The 23,102-nt window shown below is 44.1% G+C and overlaps 1 long non-coding RNA gene and 1 other non-coding gene across 2 annotated transcripts in view; one reads left to right on the top strand and one right to left on the bottom strand.

The window, feature by feature from the left end:
* The window catches only part of LOC116855633, a 96,140-nt gene that overhangs the window by 13,290 nt on the left and 59,748 nt on the right, over positions 1-23,102 (bottom strand). The gene's annotated exons all lie outside the window — the stretch shown is intronic.
* LOC116855730 lies at positions 11,387-11,493 on the top strand. Its single transcript, XR_004380422.1, has one exon. It is a non-coding gene; the product is annotated as a U6 spliceosomal RNA (small nuclear RNA).

Raw genomic sequence — 23,102 nt, 5'->3', positions numbered from 1 at the left:
ATCTACTTGTGATCTCTCTCTGTCAAATAAATAAATAAAATCTTTAAAAAAAAATGCCCTACTTACAAGCATCCTAAATATCACACACTTGTGTGAAGTTACACTTGGTAGCTGAAAAACATCTGTGAACCACTGCCCTCCCAGCTCCAGCACCCCTTGACCCAATGCACCGGAAGTGTCAAAAAGTGGTTCCGGGCCAGATGTGCAAACAAAACAGAACACCCAGCAGGCTCTCATAGGAATGCAGCCGGGGCTGGGAGCAATGGAGTGTGGGAACACCTGTCCGAATCACTGTTTGGCACGACTCAAGCGATCCCAGTCATGGGGACCGGCGGCTGGCACTGGGAACCACTGCCAGAAGTGCCGAATTTAATCAGTGGGTTCAATCTCAAGAGACTTCTGCAGGAGAAGATAATACCACACACAAGAGGACTAACTTGCCCCGATGGCGCCATGACTATGCCAGAAAGAAAGGCTGAGAAATTTCCAAGACCAACTAGGAAACCGGATTTACTATAATTTTATCACTCAAAGTGCTTCATAGCCCGCCAGGTGCTTTCGTTTCTTTTGATCCATCCCCACAGCCTTCTGAATTGGTTATTATCACCCCTTCCCCATCTTAGCACCGAGGAGCAGTGAGCAAAGACGGGAGGTGACGTGACCAACATCACACAGCAGGTTTATGGATGAGCCCGATGTCCTGACGCTAGATCCTACACTGTTTTTTAGGCCACATTCATTCTGAATACCAGCTGAATAATAAACCCACTACCTATAATTAGTTTTACATTATTAATTATATTAATTTGAGACTTCTTTTTTTTTTAAGATTCTTTTGTTTATTTGACAGATCACAAGTAGGCAGAGAGACAGGCAGAAGGCGGTGGTGGGGCAGCAGGCTCCCTGCTGAGCAGAGAGCCCGATGCAAGGCTGGATCCAAGGACCCTGAGATCATGACCTGAGCCGAAGGCAGAGGCTTTAACCCACTGAGCCACCCAGGCGCCCCTAATATGAGCCTTCTTACAGAGGGTTCAAAGGTTTTATGAGCTGATTTATTCCAATGTTATTATTGTTTTAAATTAGAATGACTTGACATTGTGAAGGCTACTGTGATCTTTACTATGTGTGACAATCTCTACTGTCAGAAGAGAGGATACTCAGGTATTTATTCATACCTGAGTAAAGAGTTCTGTTACAGCAGAGCCAAGTGATTAGACCAAGTCAGTCATCAAGAATCTATAACAAAAAGAGCACAAGGAAACCGTCCATCCTCAGGAATGTGTGTGGGCAGGACCTTGGCAGGCCAGCAGATCTGCTGGCTACAATTACCAGGTTTTGCTGAAACAAAGAAAGGAGTTACAAAGAATTCCAGCCTGTTTCTAAGCCAGAATCCTCAAGTGTCAAAGCCACGCCAAGCCCAGAGCTGGCCTCGTTTTACTCTCTGGATATGTAAGGGTCATAATACTTTCTGCATTTAGTAATCACCCTTCAGCTGAGGGCTTGCAGCCAGAGCTCTCTACTTGTTTTTTCCCCCTCGAACAATTGTTTCTGTCAAGTCACCAACAGAAATAGCCTGCTCCAGTAAGATGTTATCACCTCTTTGGTGAATACTAATTTATTCCTTCTCAAACTCAGAAAGATGATCATAATATAAATACAGAGTAATCAGAATTAGAGGGATTTTTAGAGACCACATATTTCAACCTCTCATCTTTGCCTGAATCATCTCGAAAATATCTCTATGTTTGAATACTTCCAGTTGACAGGAGGGTCAGCCTCTACTGAGGTTGAAATGATGTGGGAATGGATCCTTGTAGTAAGCAGAGAGAGACATCCTACTTGTAGATTTCGCTCTCTAAATTTTTCACTCAAAAATAGTTGAGGACTTACTGTGTACTAAGTACCATGTGCTAGATACTGGGTATACAAAGATTTTTAGAAAGACGTGATCCCTGCCCTCAAGAAGAGAATTGTTTGCTGTGACCTTGAGGCTCTATACCAGTATCCTGGGGCTTGCTCTCCTTCTGGACGTGCTGGAGTTCCCTGCTCACCTGAAGACAGACATAACCAATGACACGCAGACAAGTGGGCCATCTCTAGAGGACAGCTTGACGAGAAAGGACATGCTTTGCTTCACTGTTTACTCTTTGGCCCTCAACTGGACATGTTGCAGACTTCAGACAAATGCTGACCCACAACGTAAGCAGAGTGTGAGCCAGGAATAACCTTGCTGTTGGAAGCCACTACGGTTTTCGGAGTTGCTTGTTACTACAGTGTAATCCAGCCTGTCCTGACTGATACACAGTATAAGCGAAGCCTGACAAGCAATCCAGCAAAAGCAAACAATAAGCCAAGCGCAGCAGTAGAAGCAGGTACAAGATTCAGTGAGGGCAGAGGAAAAGCCGAACCATCAATCTCAGTTATCTGGAGGACTTGGCTAAGGCCTCATGAAGAGTCAGCCTCTGAATGAGAAGTTCAAGGATGAGCGGTTACTGTTGAGAAACGAGTGTTCCCAGGGAACACTCTGCAGAGCCAGAGAGGGAAAAGAAAACACAGCATGTGTGGAGGGCCACAAGGAGCTCGGTTTTGCTGGCGTATGCAGTGTGAATGGGGTGGGTTTACCACGAAACTGAGGAAGTGGAAGCTTTCAGGACCCTCCCTGGCATGGGCACCTTCAATGACCTCTATCTATATTTTTTATAAACTTATGCTTCTAGTCTTTATATTTATATATTCTTTATACCTATAGTCTAAGTCCTCCTTCCTAATGTTCAGGTTCCACAAAAGCTAGATGTGCTTTGGATGGGGCAGGGGGGAATACGGAAACGATTACTAGACCTGTTCATCTTGCATGTGATACCTTTGCAACATCTGACACAAGGAATCCCGTTCCCTAGAAGGCTTTACCCCCAAGCCGACCATCCCTGTTCCTGCCCTTTGTGTCACAGGTTGGAAAGTCTGCACCAGCCACTGCTTTTGTCTGAACACGCTCTTGTTTGTTTACAGCCTTCTCAGGAGCGGCCCCTGAATCTACATCGAATCCTCCAGACGTAGTCTGCATATATTTATCTTTCTTTAGTGGCATTTCTTGTGTCATACTTAATCCTTCCATAAAAGTTGTTACCCAAATGATGCCAGAGTATTTATACTGTGAGCTTCCTCAGAAAAATATGGAGCAGTGCTCCTGGCTTTAATTCGCATCACCAGTACCAAAATACACTTGTTTGATTCCATTCAGGTTTGACAGACTCTGAGGAACAAGTCTGGTGAGGAAAAAAAAGATAGCTAATTCATTTAACAGAAAAGAGGGGATAGTAAATCCTTTTAACAACTGTTTACTAAGCACCTACCCTGTGTCAGGCACTGTTCTATACATTATAATATGGGTGAGATTAAAACATATATATATATATATATACACACACACACATATATACATATATATATAAATTTCTGCCTCCCCAGAGTTCACATTCTAGGGGAAGAGGGAAGACGATAAACCAAATAAATAAATAAAATTGTGCGTTAAAGAGTCACAAGTGCAGGGGCGCCTGGGTGGCTCAGTGGGTTAAAGCCTCTGCCTTCAGCTCAGGTCATGATCCCAGGGTCCTGGGATAGAGCCCCGCATGGGGCTCTCTGCTCAGTGGGGAACCTGCTTCCCTCTCTCTCTCTGCCTGCCTCTCTGCCCTACTTGTGATCTCTGTCTGTCAAATAAATAAATAAAATCTTAAAAAAAAAAAAAAAGAGTAATAAGTGCAATGGAGAAAAATAAAGCAGGGAAGGGGAGGAGTCCACACTGGGTGGGGAGGGGATGGGGTCGCAATGTTAAACTGGGTGTTTGGACTGGCCTCACTGAGAATGTGACATTGGAGCAGAGACCTGGAGGTGAGAAAGTGAGCCATCTGGATGTGGGGGAGAGCGTTCTAGGCAGAGGCACAAGCTGGCACACGGACCTTGAAGTGGGAATGTGCCCAGCTGGTTAAAGGACAGTAAGGAGGCCAGTTAAGCAGGGTGGGAGCAGTCAAGAAAGCAGGAGGAGAGGGTCGGAGAGGTGGTGAGGCCCACTGCGCAGGGCCCTGTGACGACCTAGAGCCCTGGGGAGTGCTTGGAACAGACAGGGCTGACGGGGTCCAGCGTGCGTGCTGCGGGTGCCTCTGCTGGCGGCACTGAGAACAGCCAGCAGGACGAGCAAGTGGAGGAGGAGGAAACCTGTCATGGGGTTATGCCAGCAATCCGGGCAGAAGAGGACAGCAGTAGGGATTGAGATGGCCCGGATGGAGGCAAAGAGAAGGGGCTGGATTTTAAATACACTTGGAAAGTAGCACTGACAGGATTTCCTAAAGGACTGGATGGCACTGCCACCAACCACCAAGATAGGTCTGAACCTGCAAAAACCCAAAGCAAGTGTGTGCTGCTAGGACTGGAAGGTCCCTGTCCAGGTGAAAGCAGATGGGGCTGGTATGGTCCGAAGCGGTTTAGATGAGTAATGGGTCAGGCTGCTAATGAGCGGCGAGGCTGTGCCAGGCCTACGCTCCCAGTGAGAAGATTTTGCTCTGTGCTCAAACCTTCTCTCACACAGAGAAACTGCAGAAAGCAGGGGAAGGCGGAAGAAGCGGGGTGGGGCCAGGGGCGAGGTGTTGGGGACAGGAGGTGGCTGGAACCTTGAGAGGCAACTAGTCAGAGCCTGCACCCTTGGGAGTGTGGGACAGCGCCTTCCAAAATTAAACATTATGTTATTTGCATCCTAAATTTTGTTTCAAGTACAAAAGTAAATTACTTTATTAAATTTAAAACTAAAATTTTTAAAGATTTTTTTATTTGTTTATTTATCAGAGAGAGAGAGAGAGCACAAGCAGGGGAGGAGGCAGAGTGTCAGGCAGAGGCAGAGAGAGAAGCAGGCTCTCCACTGAGCAAGGAGCCCGATGCGGGACTCGATCCCAGAACCCTGAGATTGTGACCTGAGTCGAAGGCAGCGGCTTAACCGACTGAGCCACCCAGGCGTCCCAAAACTAAAATTTTTAAAAAACAACATAAATGGTTTGTTCTGGATGTGGTTATACTTCTGAATTACATTTGTTTTGTTTTCATTGAATTTTTCCAGTATGGGCCAGAGAGTTTACAGGCAAAATAGCTTGCAGGGGAGTGAGCCGGCTTGAACCTCTCAAGAACACTGATGAAAAAAGAACTCTCTGGCTCTCCCCTGTGGATATGATGCTCCCCCCCCATACTGCCAGGCTCAGCCTGCACTGCACTGATAACAATGGCCCTACTGCAACGAAGCCCAGCAAGATGGCACATGGGGAGAGGAGGCCAATCTCACTCACAGTAAAAGAAATACTAATTAAAATCACTTAGGCTCTCTTTTTTTCGTTTACTTTGGAAAAGCTCAGAATGTTTGACAACATACTGAGTTGACAAGGGTTTGAGGAAGTAAGGTACTCACACACCGCCTGCAGGAGTGAAAACTGGTAAATTCTCTACTGAGAAGTACATAACAGTAGCTAATGAAATTACCAGTGCTCATTCCCTTTGATTCAGCCAGTCTGCCTCCGGAACGTAGCCTCTGGATACGCCGGTCCGCATGTGCAGTACTGCATGTACAAGGTAACCTGCTGTCAACACTGTAATAGCACAAGTGGAAATAACCTGATTGTCTATGAAAAAGGGAACAGAATAATAGGTATCTGTGAAAAAGAATGCGGGAACACTTTTTATACTAGGGCTTAATCTTCAAGATATCTTGATCATGTTGTTTTTTTAAAAAGCCAAGTGAGGAAGAAAAAATAGACATGCTTATGTGTATGTATACATACGTATGTGTGTATATGTGTACATATGTATACAGTGTGTGTGTGTATGTGCACACACTATGTACACATATATCCATACATTTGTACACACACACATTATATATATACATACATATATACATATACAGATACACACACTTAAAATATTTCTAGACAATACATGAGAAACTAGTACCCCTGGTTGCCTCTGGAAAGGGGAATGAGGAGTCAGTGAAGCTCTTCCTTGTGAAACCTTTCAAATGTTCCACGATGTGCAGGGCACCTGGGTGGCTCAGCTGGTTAAGCATCTGCCTTCGGCTCAGGTCACAATCCCAAGGTTCTGGTATGGAGCACAACGTTGGGCTCCCCGATCAGTGTGGGGTGGGGGGTGGGGGGGCGTTTGCTTCTCCCCACCCCTGCTTGCTCACTCTCTCAAATAAAATCTTTTTAAAAATGCTCAACAATGTGAATGTGCTATGTATTCAAAACAAAAAATTAAAATTTGAATTAATATTTAAATGGAAAGAATGTTAGCACATTTCCCAAAGCGTGTGGGTTGTTTACAAATAGCAATGAGTGAAAAAGCGAGAAGCTAATGGGGTTGGGGCAGAGGACAAGAATCTGTGATGAAGGTCAATGCCATGCAGAGCTCCTTTACATTTCAAACTTCTAGTAAACACAGATGGGCTTTTGGCTAAACTTCTTTAGTGGTGTATATGGCCGGTTCATCTACAACCAAATATAATACTTCCATTTAAATATATTGCATTGCCTCCAGCTTAAAGCCATAGTTCTTTTTTTTTTTAAAGATTTTATTTATTTATTTGACAGACAGAGATCACAAGTAGGCAGAGAGGCAGGCAGAGAGAGAGAGGAGGAACAGACTCCCCGCTGAGCAGAGAGCCCGATGTGGGGCTCGATCCCAGGACCCTGAGATCATGACCTGAGCCAAAGGGCAGAGGCTTTAACCCACTGAGCCACCCAGGCGCCCCTAAAGCCATAGTTCTAAAGTAACTTAGAAACAGGAATGGAACAATACATATGGACACTATATGCCGAGCAACTGATTTCCCAATTAAAAACTCCTATAGCAACGTGTTACCCAGTCTCCATTTGAGTTTGCCCATGGTGTGGGAGCCCATGACCACTGATAACCATTTATCACAAAGTTCCTTTCTTAATTGGGCCTGATTCCCAGGTTTTTAGATCTGCCTTTTGAAGAAACACAGAACAAGTGAGCACTCTCCACGGTGTGAACAGTCAACCTCTGGGTCCACGCATCAGCCTTCACACCCTGGAGATGGTCATTCCCCACTCTGGCCCTCGCCTTGCAGTGTTGAGCCTCCCAAACTCATTCCACACTTTCTCTAGGGACCTGCTCTTCGGAAGCATTCTAATCCGTCCATAGCGCTCTCAAAATGTGGCAGTCAGAGCTGAACAAGCATTCAAGATGCAGCCCAATCAGAAGAGAAATAAACAGAAGCAGTTTTGTAATTATTCCACTACCACTACTAACTAGTACCACCAGAAATCTATCTAACTAGAGGTTCTTGGTCTTTTTCTCCCCATATAGATGAGGAATTTGAGGACCTGAGAGGTGAAGTGGGCTGGTGGGACAAGGAAACACTGCTGGAATTTGGCAGGACTGGGATTCTTTCATCATAGGCCATTCTACAATCCTGAGATTGTAGGCTTTTTGGGCTTTCCTCCCCTTTGCTTCTTTGAATTTTACTTTCTTTTCCTTTATTTCAGCCATGTTTTCTGGGATCGTAGATTTGTGGCCCTTGCAGATTCCAGAGGGCCTTGGTGGTAGTGGCATGCCTCTCTTTCTTCTCTGAGAATCACAGCCCTTGTAAGACCTTCTCTGAACACCCTTTTAAATGTCTAAAACAGTCCGCAACCTCCATGCTGAAGAGTGTCCATAACAGTCCTCTATTTCTTTCATACCATTTATCAGAATGTGTCGCTGCGTCTACGTCTTTGGTCCCATTGTTTGCTGCTTTACTGTCTCTCACCCCAGCTAGGCTCTGAGTTCTGTGAGGTTGGGGCCTATTCCCACAGCATCCTTAGCATGCAGCACAGGGCCTGGCACACAGTAACCATTTTTGCTGAATGAATGGATGAAGAAATGGGAGTTGAGAATGTGGTTAAGAGTCTAATATCAGACAGAACTGGGTTTGCCCCAAACCCCTACCATCAAGACCTGCATATTCCCGGGCAAATGATTTCATTCCTCATGATCTGACTCCTCCCTGGAAAATGGAGACAGTGATGCCTACCTCCCAGGGCTGCTGTGCTGCTCAGTGAACTGACTCGGAGGGTAAGAAGGGTTAGAGCGTGCCTCCTGGTACACAGTGGGCGCTCAGCAAGTCACAGAGACTGCGGCGGCAGCTGCTGCTCTAACCCCACCACCTCCCACACAGAAGCTGGCCACGGGAGGGTGACAATTAAGCGTAACGGCAAGAGGTACATCAGTTGTTTTAGCCGGCTCGGTTTTATTTTTTTTTTTAATTTTGGTAAAAAACATAGCGTAAAATTTACCATCTTAATCATTTTTAAGTGTACTGTATGGTAGTGTCAACTTTATGGACACTGTTGCACGACAGATCTCCAGAATTCTTTTCATCTTGCAAAATCGAAACTCTATAACCACTGAACAACTTCCTTTCCCCCACTCTGCCAGCCCCTGGCAACCACCATCCTATTTTCTGTTTCCAAGAGTCTGACTACTTCAATACCTCTTATAGGTGGAACTATGCAGTATTTGTGTTTCTGTGACTGGCTTATTCTATTTATAATAATGTCCTCAAGGTTTATCATCTTTGTTGTACCATGTGACAGGATGGCCTTCCTTTTTTTGTTGTTGTTTTTTGCTTTTTCTAAAGATTTTATTTACTTATCTGGGGGAAGGGGAATCTCCTTCCTCTTTAAGGCTGAATAATATTCCACTGTATGTAGAGACCACATTTTCTATATCCAGTCACCTGTCGATGAGCTTCAGGTGGCTTCTACCTTTTGGGACCCTGCTTTCAATTCTCTTGGATATACACATCATTTTTTTTTTTTTAAAGCTCTCCACATTCCAATGATGCCAGCAGCACAGCCACCAGTCATAGCAGTCATAGCTGCCTTCACCCAGCAGCTTTTGTCACCAAACTATCTTCTGTTTAAGCTCGTCCCCTAGCCCTTTCTGATGTCCTCCAGATTCCCCTATTTTTTAAGTGAATTTGACAGTCAAACCTCAAATCAATTTCCTTGTCAAAAAGGGAGGGAAGCTAAGTTAACTTTTCCTTCACCCTCTCTGTTGGAAAATCTCCAGGGCCCTTGTCCAGAGTAGGGCAGCCCCCCAAGGCCTGAGCAGAGCAGAGCTGCAGGAACCTGGGGCCTGGCCCCTGGAATGGGATGGGGCTGTGATGCTGCCTCAGCAGGCCCAGGACAGTTTTAATATGCTCACCTGATGAGTAATGATTTGAAGGTAGTATTTCATCTGGAAGTTACCAGTTTCCTTTGACACATAAGACTGAATAATATTCACTGGGTTTATCAGTCCTGTGACCTAGAACCCAGGGAGTTCCACATAGATCCACCTCCAATCTTACAATATCCAGCCAGAAGAACCAATAGGATTTGATAAGTTCCACGTTTTCCTGGAACTCCTCAGGGTCACAGTCACTTTCAAGCTATTGTCCTGAGGGCTGGCAGCACACCGGTGCTCAAAGTCAGATTGAACACACATTCGGGGCCTTCTGTGGGCTCTTGGAGCTATCTTGAGAAACCTTAGGGTGCTGAGGTCGCACAGGAGTAAGGAGGAGAGGTAGGTCCCAGCACCTGAGCCTTCTCTAGTCTATAAAGCGGTAAAGCCCACGACAAATCATGAAAATAAGAGAGGCCGTCACTGTGCAAACATAAAACTCCAACAATTACTTATTCATAACTATTTTCAGACCAGGAATAACGTACACACATCTCCCTATTCCCACCTCAACCCTCTTCCTATGGTACCTGAGCACACACATAGGCACACTCAACACTGACACACTCAGGAGAGTGTGTGAGGACATGTAACTTCTGATGCAAACTAGTAAGCATATTTATGTTCTTTCCATGAGCTTTCCAGAGCCTAAATCAAAAGTTTTTAAGAACTTCTCTTGGTGGCATATATGAGAACTGATGTGATGTGCCTACCATCATAAATTTGGTAAAAATGATATTCATTTATCCATTGTTTAAAGGCTATTTTAATATTACATGTTGGTTTGGTGGTGGTGGTGTTTCTATGACAATCTTGGACAACAAAATTTCATCTGACTTTACTTAAAATACCACTTAACTCTCGTAAGAATAGACATCATCCCTTTAATTGGCCCTTTCCCATCCTCTCTCCTCCCCCACAGAGCCAGCCTCCACCATCCCGCTTATTCAACTTCCTTGCTCGGTCAGTCTTTGGCACACTGCAGGCTCCATTCCCTCCTCCCACTCTGCCCAAACTACTTGCACCAGGGTCATCGGTCAAGTGGCTCTTTCCAACTTCTCAGTCAGACTCAGAGTCATTCAGGACCCAAAGGAGGTTACGACCCGCGCCTCTACAAGCCCTTCACAAGGCAACGAACCCCCTACCCAGTAACTTGCAATCTCCTGGACCCAAGTGACATCCAGATCACCCTGCCAGCTCTAAACCACCTGCCAAGCTCCAAATCCATTACTTCCAAATGCTACTGGTCCCTGTAGGTCTTTATTTTTTTATTTAAAAAAATTTTTAAAAGTAGGTCCACGCCCAGCATGGAGCACCGACACAGGGCTTAAACTCACAAGCCTGAGATCAAGACCTCAGCTGGGATCAAGAGTCAGGAGGCTCAGCTGAGTGAGCTACCCAGGAGTCCTGGTCCCTCTGGGTCTTTAAAAACTATACACTTAGTCTCTGCCTCCCCTTACCTTGACATTAATCCCCTCAAAAGAAACAAAACAAAATAAAAAAAAAATCAGCCATCATGTTTTACTGCCTAGATCTTCACCTTACTTCTCACCATCTGTCCAGATTTCCAGGCAAGAGACCTGCATCCAAACCCCTCCTGCATCCTTTATGCAGCCCTCTGGCGTCTTCCACTCTCCCATCTTCCACTGCTGTCAAATGCTCTACATCTGGGAATGTTTCAGATCAGACCTCTTGTCTACATCCTTGCAAGACACAGCCCAGTGCTTAAGGGCTTAAGCTCTTGAGCCAGATGGGCCTGGTTTACGTCCTGGTTCTGCTACCTATGAGTTTTGGTAACCTAAGCAAGGTGTTTTGTCTTCTGCGTTTCCATTTTCTTCTCTGTTACTGGACGCGATAGCCTCAATCTCTTCGAGTTGATGCAGTAATAAAGACAGAGGTGTAAGGGGTGCACATTATGCCTTACACCCAGCGAGAGCACAATGAACAGTGGCTACTGGCATCATCCTTGTGTCTTTTACTGTAATTCAGTCCCCTGTCTGCACTGGCTGGGAGTCCAAAACAACCTTCCTAGCTTCCAGCCCTTAGTTGTCCCTCCCCTTCTGTCCAACATCCTTAAAAACAAGTCTATTCAGGTCACTTCTTGGTTTTAAGAATGTCTGCTGGCGTGCTCGCTTCGGCAGCACATATACTAAAATTGGAACGATACAGAGAAGATTAGCATGGCCCCTGCGCAAGGATGACACGCAAATTCGTGAAGCGTTCCATATTTTAAAAAAAAAAAAAAAAAAAAAAAAGAATGTCTGCTGGCTTCTTGTGTCCAGTCAGAAGATTCTACACATCTCTGCTGCTTGGTACCATAGTCACTAGCCACATGTGGCTAGTCAGCACATTGGCTGTGGGCTGTCCACATTGAGATGGATTACACATGTAAGACACGCTGGACTTGAAGACTTAGTAAGAAAAGGAATGTAAACTATCTCACTGATAGTTTTTTAAATACAACAGGGTTCTATATTTAAAGCAGTGACAGAACAAATTTAAAGCAGCTGATCTAGTATCTTTTAAATCACCTTTAAACTATCTTTTTGAATCATTATACTTACAGTTTTTGATAGCTTCTTATTTTCCTTAGTCCCTTTACTCATGGCTCTTTTCTTCATCTCTTTTCCCATTTGAAATGTTCATGGATGGTCTCAGCAGTAATTACGTCTTTTTTTGGAAGGCGAGGGAATTTTTAAAAATACTGTGGTAAAGTACACATAATGTGAAATTTACCATCTTAATGATTTTTAAGTGTACAGTGGCATTAATCACATTCCCATCGTGATGTAACCATCACCACCATCCACCTCCAGAACTCTTTTCATCTTACAAAACAGAAATTCTGTTTCCAGTAAAGACTAACTCTCATTCCCCTCCCTGTAACCCCTGGAAGCCGCCATCCTGTTATCTCTAAGAATCTGACTACTGTAGGGACCTCATATAAGTAGAATCGCAAAGTATTCGTCCTTTAGTTATTGGCTTATTTTACTTAGCATAACATCTTCGAGATTCATCCATCTGTCAGAATTCCCTTGTAAGGTTGAATAATATTCCCTTGTATATATATTTATCCATTCCATTTATCCATTCATCCGCCCATGGACATTTGAGTTGCTTCCATCCTCTGACTATTGTGACTAGTGCTGCTATGAACATGGGTATACAAAGAGCTCTTTGAGTCCTGGCTTTCAATTCTTTTGGGCATATACCCAGAAGTGGAATTGCTGGGTCATAAGGTAATTCTACGTTCAACTTTTTTAGTAACTACCATACTGTTTTCCACAGCAGCTGCATGCGTGTGCTCGCGCGCTCTCTCTCTCTTTCTCTCCATATATAGAGTAGCCATCCTAATGGGTATAAAGTAGTAGCTTGCGTTTTTGATTCGCATTCCTCCAATGATCAGTGATGCTGGGCATCTTTTCATGTGCTTTCTGGCCATGTACATAACTTCTTTGCAGAAATGTCTATTCAAGTCCTTTGCCCATTCTTTTTTTTTTTTAAAGATTTTATTTATTTATTTGACAGAGAGAGATCACAGTAGACAGAGAGGCAGGCAGAGAGAGAGAGAGGGAAGCAGGCTCCCTGCTGAGCAGAGAGCCCGATGCGGGACTCGATCCCAGGACCCCGAGATCATGACCTGAGCCGAAGGCAGCGGCTTAACCCACTGAGCCACCCAGGCGCCCCTCCTTTGCCCATTCTTAACAGGTTTTGTTTTTGTTGTTGTTGAGTTGTAGGAGTTCTTTCTATATTCTGGATATTAACCCCTTGTCAGGGGTTATAATTCACAAATATTTTCTTCCACTCCAAGGGCTGACTTCCACTCTGTTGAACATGTCCTTTGAACCGGAGAAGTTTTTCTCTTTTTTTTTTTTTTAATTAACATATAATGTATTATTAGCCCCAGGGGTACAGGTCTGTGAATCACCAGCAAGTTTTTCATTTTGATGTAGCACAACTTACCTATTTCTTCTTTTATTCCTTGTGCTTTTGGTAATATATCCAAGAAATCACTGCCAAATCCATGTCATAAAGTTTTTCCTCTATGGTTTCTTCTAAGACTTCTACAGTTTCAGCTCTTACCTTTAGGCTTCTGACCCATTTTAAATTAATTTTTGTATATGTTGTAAGGAAAGGGTCCACCATCATTCTTTTACATGTGGATATTCAATCTTCCCAGCACCGTTTGTTGAAAACACTGTCCCTTTTCCTATTAAATGGCCTTGGCATTCTTGTAAAAAATTGTTTGACTGTATGCATGAGGGTTTATTTCTGGGCTTTCTATTCCATTGGTCTATATGTCATCATCAATAATTTTTAATATTAAGCACATGTTGAAACAATATTTTGGATACACTGGGTTCAATACATTCTTAAAATTAATTTTTATTTCTTTTTACTTTTTCAATGTGGTTCCTAAAACATTTTAAACCACACACGTGGCTTGTATTATATTTCTATTAGACAGTGCTAATCTCAATGCTCTGAACTTGGGCCACCAGGCAGTGTGGAGAGCAAGAGGTGACACCGTGGGATTAAATGATAGTCTGTAAGCTCCCTTCCTTTTGTGTTTATTACTACAGCACTTAGGGAGCAGGAAAGCAGTATGGTTGAAAATTGAGGTTTTTTTGTTTTTTTTGTTTGTTTGTTTGTTTTTTTTTTTTTGTCAGAGACAGAGGGAGAGAGAGTAAGCGAGCACAGGCAGACAGAGAGGCAGGCAGAAGCAGAGGGAGAAGCAGGCTCCCTGCCGAGCAAGGAGCCTGATGTGGGACTCGATCCCAGGACGCTGGGATCATGACCTGAGCCGAAGGCAGCCGCTTAACCAACTGAGCCACCCAGGCGTCCCTTGAGGTATTTTTTTAATCAGGCAAGCTCAAGTTTCAATCTTCAAGACCCGCTGCTCTGTCCAATACAGCAGCCACTAGCTACATATGCCTATTAAGTACTTGAAATGTGACCAGTCCAAATTAAGATGCACTATTAATTGTCAAACTCAGACTAGATTTCAAAGGCTTAGTACCAAAAAAAGTGATGTGAAGTATCTCGTTAGTAACCTTTATATTAATTATGTGTTGAACCACTAACATTTTTTAAAAGATTTTATTTGAGAGCGAGCGAGCACAAGTGGGGAGGTGGGGCAGAGAGAGAAGGAGAAGCAGACTCCCTTCTGAGCAGGGACCCCGACAGGGCTTGGTCCCAGGACTCTGAGATCACCACCAGAGCTGAAGGCAGAGGCTTAATCGACTGAGCCACCCAGATACCCCAAACTATTAGTATTTATTTTAAAAATTGAGTTAAATAAAAATATGCTAAAATTAATTTGACTTGTTGTTTATTTTTTAAAAGATTTGAGAAAGTTCACACGTGTTCAAGTGCACACAAGTGGGGTGCAGGGAGCAGAGGGAGAGGGGGAAGCAGAGCAGCCTCCCCGCTGAGCGCAAAGCCGCACGCGGGACTCGATCTCACGACCCTGACATCATGACGTGAGCCAAAAAAGAGCTGGATGTTTAACCAACTGAGCCACCCAGGCCCCTGTTTTTTATTTTTAAAAGATTTTTTGAGAGAAAAGCTTTAGTTGCACAGCAAGATTCAGCAGATTTTTCCCCAAATCACTCCTACTCTCACGCATGCATAACCTTTCCCATTAACAACATCCCCCACCAAAGTGGTGTATCTCTTACAACGGATGAACCTGCACAGACCCATCGCCACCCAGAGTCCAGAGTTCACATTATAATTCATCCCTGACGCTGGATATTCTACGGGTTTGCAAACACGTATAGTGGCATGTATCTATCTACCATTACAGCATCGCACAGAATCATTTTATTGTCCTAAAAACCCTCTGTGCTCCACCTATCTATCTTTCCCTCCCCCTAACTGCTGACAACCACTAACCTTGTTATTGTCTCTGCAGTTTTGCCTTCTTCAGAATATCATATGGTTGGACTAATATAATATTAGCCTTTTTGGAACGGCTTTCACTTAGTAACATGCATTTAAGTTTCCTTCGTGTCTTTTCAAGGCTTGATAGCTCATTTCTTATTTTATTTTTTAATTTTTTAAAAAAGATCTTATTTATTTATTTGTCAGAGAGAGAGCGAGCGTGCACAAGCAGGGGGAGCTGCAGGCAGAGGGAAGCAGTCTCCCTGCTGAGCAAGGAGCCCTTTACAGGACTCAATCCCAGGACCCTGGGATCATGACCTGAACCAAAGGCAAATGCTTAACCGACTGAGCCACCTAGGCGTCCCTTACTTTTATTTTAGAATTTTAAAATGACATACGCAGCTCAGATTGTATTTCTGTTGGATACTTGTGGGCTTGGTATGGGCAGTTTTTCAGTTTGGCATCTACCTGCCTCTTCAGCCACTCAAGTTCATGCATGGGTACCCCTAGGTTCACTGCACCCTGACACTCCAGCCTCCTTGCCTTCACATATACTAGAGCCCCCTCCCTTGAGACTTCTCTAACTCCCTTATCCCTGAAGACTAATACATGCTCAGACCCATTTCAAATAGGGCATCTTTAGTGAAGCTTTTCTAAATTTTCTAAATTTCTACTGCACTTAAGTGTACTTTTTACTTTATATTCTCTCTCTGTCTTTTTTTAGCATGTGTCTGATATTTCCTCTAGAAAAATCTTTGAGCTATCCTTGAACTTAGGGAAGAGGTTTTGTTCATCTTTGGGTCTTCGATCTGTAGCGCAAGGCCTGACACTCTGTGGGCATTCACAGATGTTGAGTGAATACATGAATGAAAGACACACAACAAAATTCAGATTATCCTCCAACAAGAGATAACACACCCACTTAATAATCAGACAGCTCAGAAATTATCTTAAATGCAATAAACTAGGCTAGGGGGACAAAAGGCTAGAATTAGTCACAAGCTGTGTTTTAAGTTAAATCAGCACCTTAATAATATTTATAAAGTGTGTCACAATTAAGAGGTAGTAAACCAGCCCCCTAAGGGTTAGCAGATCCTGAATGGCTTGGAAATGTGGGGACTAGCTACAGAAACTGGATGGTTAAAACCACCACATTCTGTATCCATTAGCTGACAGCCCAGATCCCACCAGAACAGAGGCACTGAAACTGAACCTTTGATGTCGTTTCCACAGAAAGCCACCAAAATGATTAAAGGGTTGGAAAATGAGATTTATGGGGAATGGCTACAGGAACAGAGACAATGCTGCCTAGACAAGAGAGAAGGCCGGAGGGTGACTTAAAAGCCATCTTCAATCATTGTTATTACACAGATGATGGTGACCAGATGGTCTCCATTTCCACCAAAAAAAAAAAAAAAAAAAAAAAACAAAAAACAACAACAAAAACCCAAAAAACACCCAACACTGAAAATGGACTTTAAGCTGCAGCAGAAGAAAAGTCTAATTTTAAAGAAAGAACTTAGCAGCTAAGAACTAGCAGTATACAGTAAAGCCAAGCCAGAATGTCTGTGGTGTGGCTACTTCCAACCAAATGCCTTTAATTATCCTAAGAAAGTGGCAAATGGGTGGGGTATGTTTAGGTCTCCAACAATCTTTGGTTGAGGGTAAATCCTCAACTGGTTAATCTTCAAACATACAACCTTAGAATTGAAACACAGCACCCTCTGGTGTACATAACTGTCTCTCTATCAAGGGGGATTCTTGACATACAACAGTACTTCTCAAAATACAAGGTCCAAACCAGGAAAGAGCCAAGAGAAACTGACACCAGGCGAGAGCTCGTGTTCGTTTCATTGCCACCTCCATTTTTCTCCTGCGCCTACTGTGGAACTGTCCCGCTGGGAACCAAGAAGGCTCTGAGACAAGCAGCCTCAGCTTCTATGAACATTAATCACGGTTATCTCCCAATCAACTTTTGAACTAATTCAGAATTTGATACATCAGCTGGCACATAAGCATTTCATTACGAGGCACGGCAATGCTTTCTACCAGATCATGTGAACCTTGCCCTGCACTCAAGACGATGTGAAATAAAGAAGTTAGGGAACGCTCTTCCAGCGTGTGCCCCTGAGTTGTCATGGTGTCCAGGGTCCTGCCTTGCCAATCTCTCTCCGTCTCATGAATGCCAAGAGACCACTTTTTACGTCCTCCTACGCTATATGCTCCCAGACTTTCTGCATATCCCTTCCTTAATTTTTAAGTACAAAGCATATTATACCAGCTCAAAAAGTCTGGAAATCACTCAAGAACGTTTTGAGGTCCTCTCCATGGCTTCAGTCCCCTTGGTGCTGGGTAGGAACTTCATTTACATGACACACACACTTTATTCATGTGACTCATTTCTGCAAAGCAGCCAGTATATCCTAGATGAAGAAAACACAGGCCTTGTGTCCAAGATTCACAGCCCAGTGGGGGAGACAGAGACACACTGGTGTAAGTAGATACAGGTGTAAAGCAAACCCTCAAAGCTGTAAGTGCTAAGGGAGGTCAGGAGAAAGTCAGTGGAAACACCAGAGAACTATCTGAGTGTTCCTCAGGACATGAGAGTAGAACTTATACCTGTGGGAGCAGGTCTTAAAGGGTGAGAAGACATCTCCCAGGCAAGTCACCACCGGGAGGACAGAGCCATGTAACATGCTCTTCCTCCTATTGCAAAGGTCTCCTAGAGGAGAAATGCTGGAGTGAGAAATGCGCCTGAACAAGCTGACCTCTACGAATTATACAAAGCCCACACCTAAGCAGCAACAAACAAACAAAAATGATGCAGACTGGGCACTGGCCTGATGGAGATGCAAGCGGGCCAGGGTGGAGAGGCCTGGGAGGTGAGGGGCCTACCTGGCTGGGAAGCTCCTGCCCAACAAGCCAGCAGCCTTGCCCAAGCCCATCTCCCTTGCATCTCCCTTGTGGTACTGGGGACGCTGTGCTGTAACTGTGGAACTGGCTCCCTCGCCCATGAGCCTGGGGGCTGAGGCAAGGGCCATATCTTTTTTTTTTTTTTTAAGATGTTATTTATTTGACAGAGAGAGCACAAGCAGGGGGAGAGGCAGGCAGAGGGGAACAGCAGGCTCCCCCCTGAGCAAGGACCCCCCCCCATGCGGGACTCGATCCCAGGACTCCGGGACCACGACCCGAGCCGAAAAGAGACGCTCAACCAACTGAGCCACCCAGGTGCCCCGCAAGGGCCGTATCTTATCAATGTGCCTCCATCACTCAGCACAGAAGGAGCTGAAGCCAAACTTGATGAGTAAAGTCATTTGTCCATACGCACGATTAGGAGGTAAAGAGCAGAGCCCTGGTCCCATGATCCCAAATACCTTCCCCTATCACTCACCTTGTTCCGTTCTTCCTCATAAGCTACCATCCTCACCTGGCTCATGGTTTCTATCATTCCACCCTCACAGAGCAACCCCTACCTCCCAGCTAAAAGTGACCTAGTCAAACCGAAAAACAACCAAGCCAAAGAAGTACCAGAGAACTGGCTTCTCGAGCTCTCAAAAGAATGAGCGAGTACTGCGTCACGAGGGAAGAGAGAAACCCAAACCGATTACAGTGTAAAAATAGGTCAGTGCTTGAATACAGCCCTTCAGGTTACTGGCAGCAAGCCCCTTTTGGTTCTGACTCCAGTGTCACAAGAAAGTGGCAGCACAGTCTTAGAATAAGGGCTCCACAGCCAGCTGGCGGTCTCAGCCTGGCCTTCTAGAAGTAGCACACCGGGCCAGGCCAATACTGGGGAGCTCAGCAAGCCTACGTCACTGCTGACATGAAAAACCAGAGTTGGTCAGTTTTGTTTTGTTTGGTTTTGAACAAATTAAGAGACAGTTCAAGGTTGTCCTTATGTTGCGTCTCTCTCCCTTGCATTCAGCTGTACTTTATTTAATAGGAAAGAAATTAATAGAGTTCAGCTAGCTCACTTCCATCCCGGGCCAATAGCAGCCTCTTTTCCATGAAAGAGTTGTAGTTAGGAATATAACAATGTTCTACTTGCAACAAATTCTCTGTGTGTACCTGTGTGCAGATGGGCTGGGAAGGGCGTCAAAATTTTGGTTCCATGTCAAAAAACCAATGTATATTGCTCAAAAAGAAAAAAAAAGCTAACAATTCCTGGTCAAGAATCCGTGGCAAAATAAAGAAGGTAAAGAAAAGCACATCTGAGCAACAGCAAAAAGGATATTTCATAATAGCAGTGACTGACAGTTATCAAATGCGAGGTTCCAGAGTGCTCTTCTGGTACAGTGATTCTAAGGAGGATCCAGAATGATTCACTGATATTTTCTTCTATAAAAATAGCCCTGGCTCCTATAGTGTCCAGTGTATATTTGTCTTTTCAAAGAACTGCAAGATCTGAGGTAAGGGCTTTTCGCAGGACCACTCAGCCTCAGCAATGATACGTACACAGTGGGCATCTTTATTAAACACACTGGTTACAGGACTTAACCTGCAGTGTATTGCGTTACTAGCAAAAAAGGCTGGGGGACATAATTATAAGCATTCCCATCCAAGACCCATTTTGTTGCCTGAGACTGAACTTCAGCTCAGTTCCCTTGATACTAAAGCACTCCAGTACCCAGCATTTGTTCGCCTGTGTGTAGAGCAGACAGGTGCAGGGCCTGGAAAGCTGAGCTGAAACTTAGTGTAGACATCTAAATTGGATTAATTAGAATTTATATCTCACCGCTGAAGACAATAAAGCCAGTGCCACTCTCAAAAAAAAAAAAAAAAAAAAAAGAATTTATATCTCAACTATTTCTAAGAAAGGTTGAGATAGCAAGACTCGATAGAAGGAGATAAAGGGTGATAAAGGATTCAGAGAAGGAACTAGAGAAAGAAAGGAGGGAGGAAGGAGGGAAACACTTAAGCAATGCCTTCTCCACCAACAAACATTTTTGCAGAAATTTACATGATGCTTAACCTCTGTCCAGTGTGAAAACACAATAGAAACCTATACATTAAGTAGTTTTCCTAACTTTGTATTTCATTATTCAAAATCTTCAGATAAATTTGAAAAATATTAATATATATGCAAGACATTTTCTTAATTTGCAGAAACACATAAGCAATTCATGCTTTCCCGAAACGGAGCACTCTAACCCCTGCTCCCCTTCCTCCAAGGTAGTGTCTTGGTCCACAGATTAGAATCACTAATATATACAAAATTAAAGGAAATTTATCTACCAAGTGCCATTTGGATTAAGGTATAAGTAATGAAATCCACCAACTCAAACAGCTTATATCATGAAGAGGTTTTAATGGCACATGTACTGGAAAGTCTAGAGGTTGGGTTTGGTTCCATTGTTCTCCAGTGAAAACAAAGGCCTGTTTTCTTTCTCTCTACTGTGTTAGCTGCATCCTAGGAGTAGCTTCCCTAATGAGGGCAAGACGGCTATGGCTGTCCCAGGCATCATGTCCCACACCATCCAGAAGGACACAGAGAGGACTGGCTTTGGGAAGTCCTCTCCAAACACTGAGGAGCCTTTTTACCAAATCCTCAGCAAACATTCTGATGACCTGAACTTGGTCACCTGCCTAGCACTGAGCTTTGGCACTGACCGCCACTGGGTTAATCACTATAGCAACATACAAGGGGCTACCTGACTGGGTTTTACGTGGTCAAAACCTACTCCTGGAGCTAAGGGCGGGACTGATCCCTCTCTACTGGAAGACAAAAACAAATATTGTCTCTTTGCCACAGAAGGGAGTGGGGAAGTAAAAGAGGTGCTGGGGTGGGGGGGAGGACGGGGACGATTACAATGTTCTCCACGTCTCACCTGTCACTGTATTTGACCTGGAGATCCCTAGTATCAAAGGCAACACAGAAATGCATTTTGAGCACTTTGTTATTTAACAAAGATGGACATTCACTCTTACACAGAGACAAAGTCTCTTGGAGGTAAACTCAAGGAGAAACATGTTTCAGAATTCTTTGTAAGAGGAAACAGGTAATGGTGAGGAGGCAGGCTACATTTGGAAAGATAACACAAAACACACTCAAACAGCCATTTTTTACATTGATCCTCTAAAGGCAGAGGGCATGCCAGTAAATCCTCACCAGGCAAAGGGCTGAGAGGAAATGGTCTAGATGATTTCCATTCAAATGATCTAACTTACTGCAAAGACTAGGGACCAACTTACCTTCGACTCCTCCTCATGTATCAGATTTTTTTAAAATGAGCTAAAAACATTTTAAAACATGACTGCTAGAGCTTTTTATTAAAAGTTATTGTCAGGGCGCCTGGGTGGCTCAGTGTTAAAGCCTCTGCCTTCGGCTCAGGTCATGATCTCAGGGTCCTGGGATCGAGTCCCGCATCGGGTTGTCTGCTCAGCGGGGAGCCTGCCTCCTCCTCCTGTCTCTCTCTGCCTGCCTCTCTGCCTACTTGTGATCTGTCTATCAAATAAATTTTTTTAAAAAAATCTTAAAAAATAAAATAAAATAAAATAAAAGTTATTGTCATTATCAGATGTTCCCCCTTGAGCATGTATTTGTATACAGGTGCATGTTCTGTCACTTTTTTAAAATAAAAAATATTTGAGTGCTATGAGATGTTCAGTTCCATGCTAAGAAATACGGTAGAGATGGGAGAATTCAAATCTTCAATGTCGCCGCCCTCAGGGAGAACCACCCCCACCACCCCCACCATCACTACCACCAATGACCAAATAAAATTACTGCCAGGCACTGTGCCAACTACTTTCCGTTTATTTCCTTATTTAACTTAATCCTCACAACAACCCTATGAGCTGAGTATCATCGATCAGTTTACCAAGTTGAGAAATCAAAGATAGCTAAGTAACTTCGCTCAGGTCACACAAGCAACAGGCAACAGCTGGGATTCCAATCTGGGTCTTGCTGATTCCAAAGCTATGCTCTTACCCACGGCACATCTGGGTGGCAAGAACACAGACGCCAACATCCCGTAAGAGTGAACAGTACAAGACAGTGTTTTAAAGTGCCCCAGGATTCGGAGGAAACCAAAGAAAGCATGTTGTGCAAGGATGAGCCACCATGAGCTACTCTTAGCTGCGTGAGCCCTGCTGACGTCGCTCAGCGGATCACATACCATCCATCCCCCAGCCTCTGACTCGTAACCCACTCAGGTAATATTTCTAGATCATTTAACCACTGATAAATGGCCTATGGCATTTCTGCAGGCCTTACGACATTCATAGCCATTGTTGAGGATGGAATCAGTTCTTTCTTTGACATGCGCTGGCTTCTTTCTCTCTTCTAGAGATAAGGCCACACATAGAAGAAGTAAGGTTGAAATCCTCTGGGCAACTACTAGATGGTATTTCTACTGTTTGGGTATTTAGATGGTTTTTACAACCCTAGCCCTAGATTACGAAAACTGCCTTTGCACGTGGGATCAATTGTCACTAATCTCTTAGTACTGTGGAAAAAGGTAAAAGTAATACAATGTCTGAACAAAATGTACTGCTACTTCCTCTGTGCTGGTCTCCATGTACCAGAAAGCCGTGGGAGTGAATGGATGGATGCAGCGTCCCTCTCATGCCTCAGGAGCCTCCTTACAGGCAGCTGACCTGCTTACCTCAGGTGTGGATGATCTCCTAACCTTCAGGGTATGGTTCTAGGACCCCAGTGTTCCAAGAGAGAGAAATATCTCCTTATCAAACAGTAGGGAGTCAGAAGCCAGTGACTCAGTGGAAATAGGTAAAAATTTCAACACTTCAGTACTTCTATAATGAAAAGGCTGGGCTACTGGCCCAGAGCCAGTAGGGCTTCTCATTCTCATCGGTGTAATGGCAAGGTACCACCTGGAGTTAAGGTTGGTGCTATCAGGGCAATGGGAAACAATTCTGTTTTCAGGGTCACATCGGGGACCCTGGATTCATTTTTCAGTTTCAACCCACATTTGACTGACTACTGTGTACCAGACTCT

This window comes from Lontra canadensis, unplaced genomic scaffold, assembly GCF_010015895.1.
Source record: "Lontra canadensis isolate GAN:19392208 unplaced genomic scaffold, GSC_riverotter_1.0 scaffold105, whole genome shotgun sequence".
Lineage (NCBI taxonomy): Eukaryota > Metazoa > Chordata > Mammalia > Carnivora > Mustelidae > Lontra > Lontra canadensis.
Note: the sequence above shows the minus strand (reverse complement) of the source record. Positions and strands in the feature narration are given on the sequence as shown.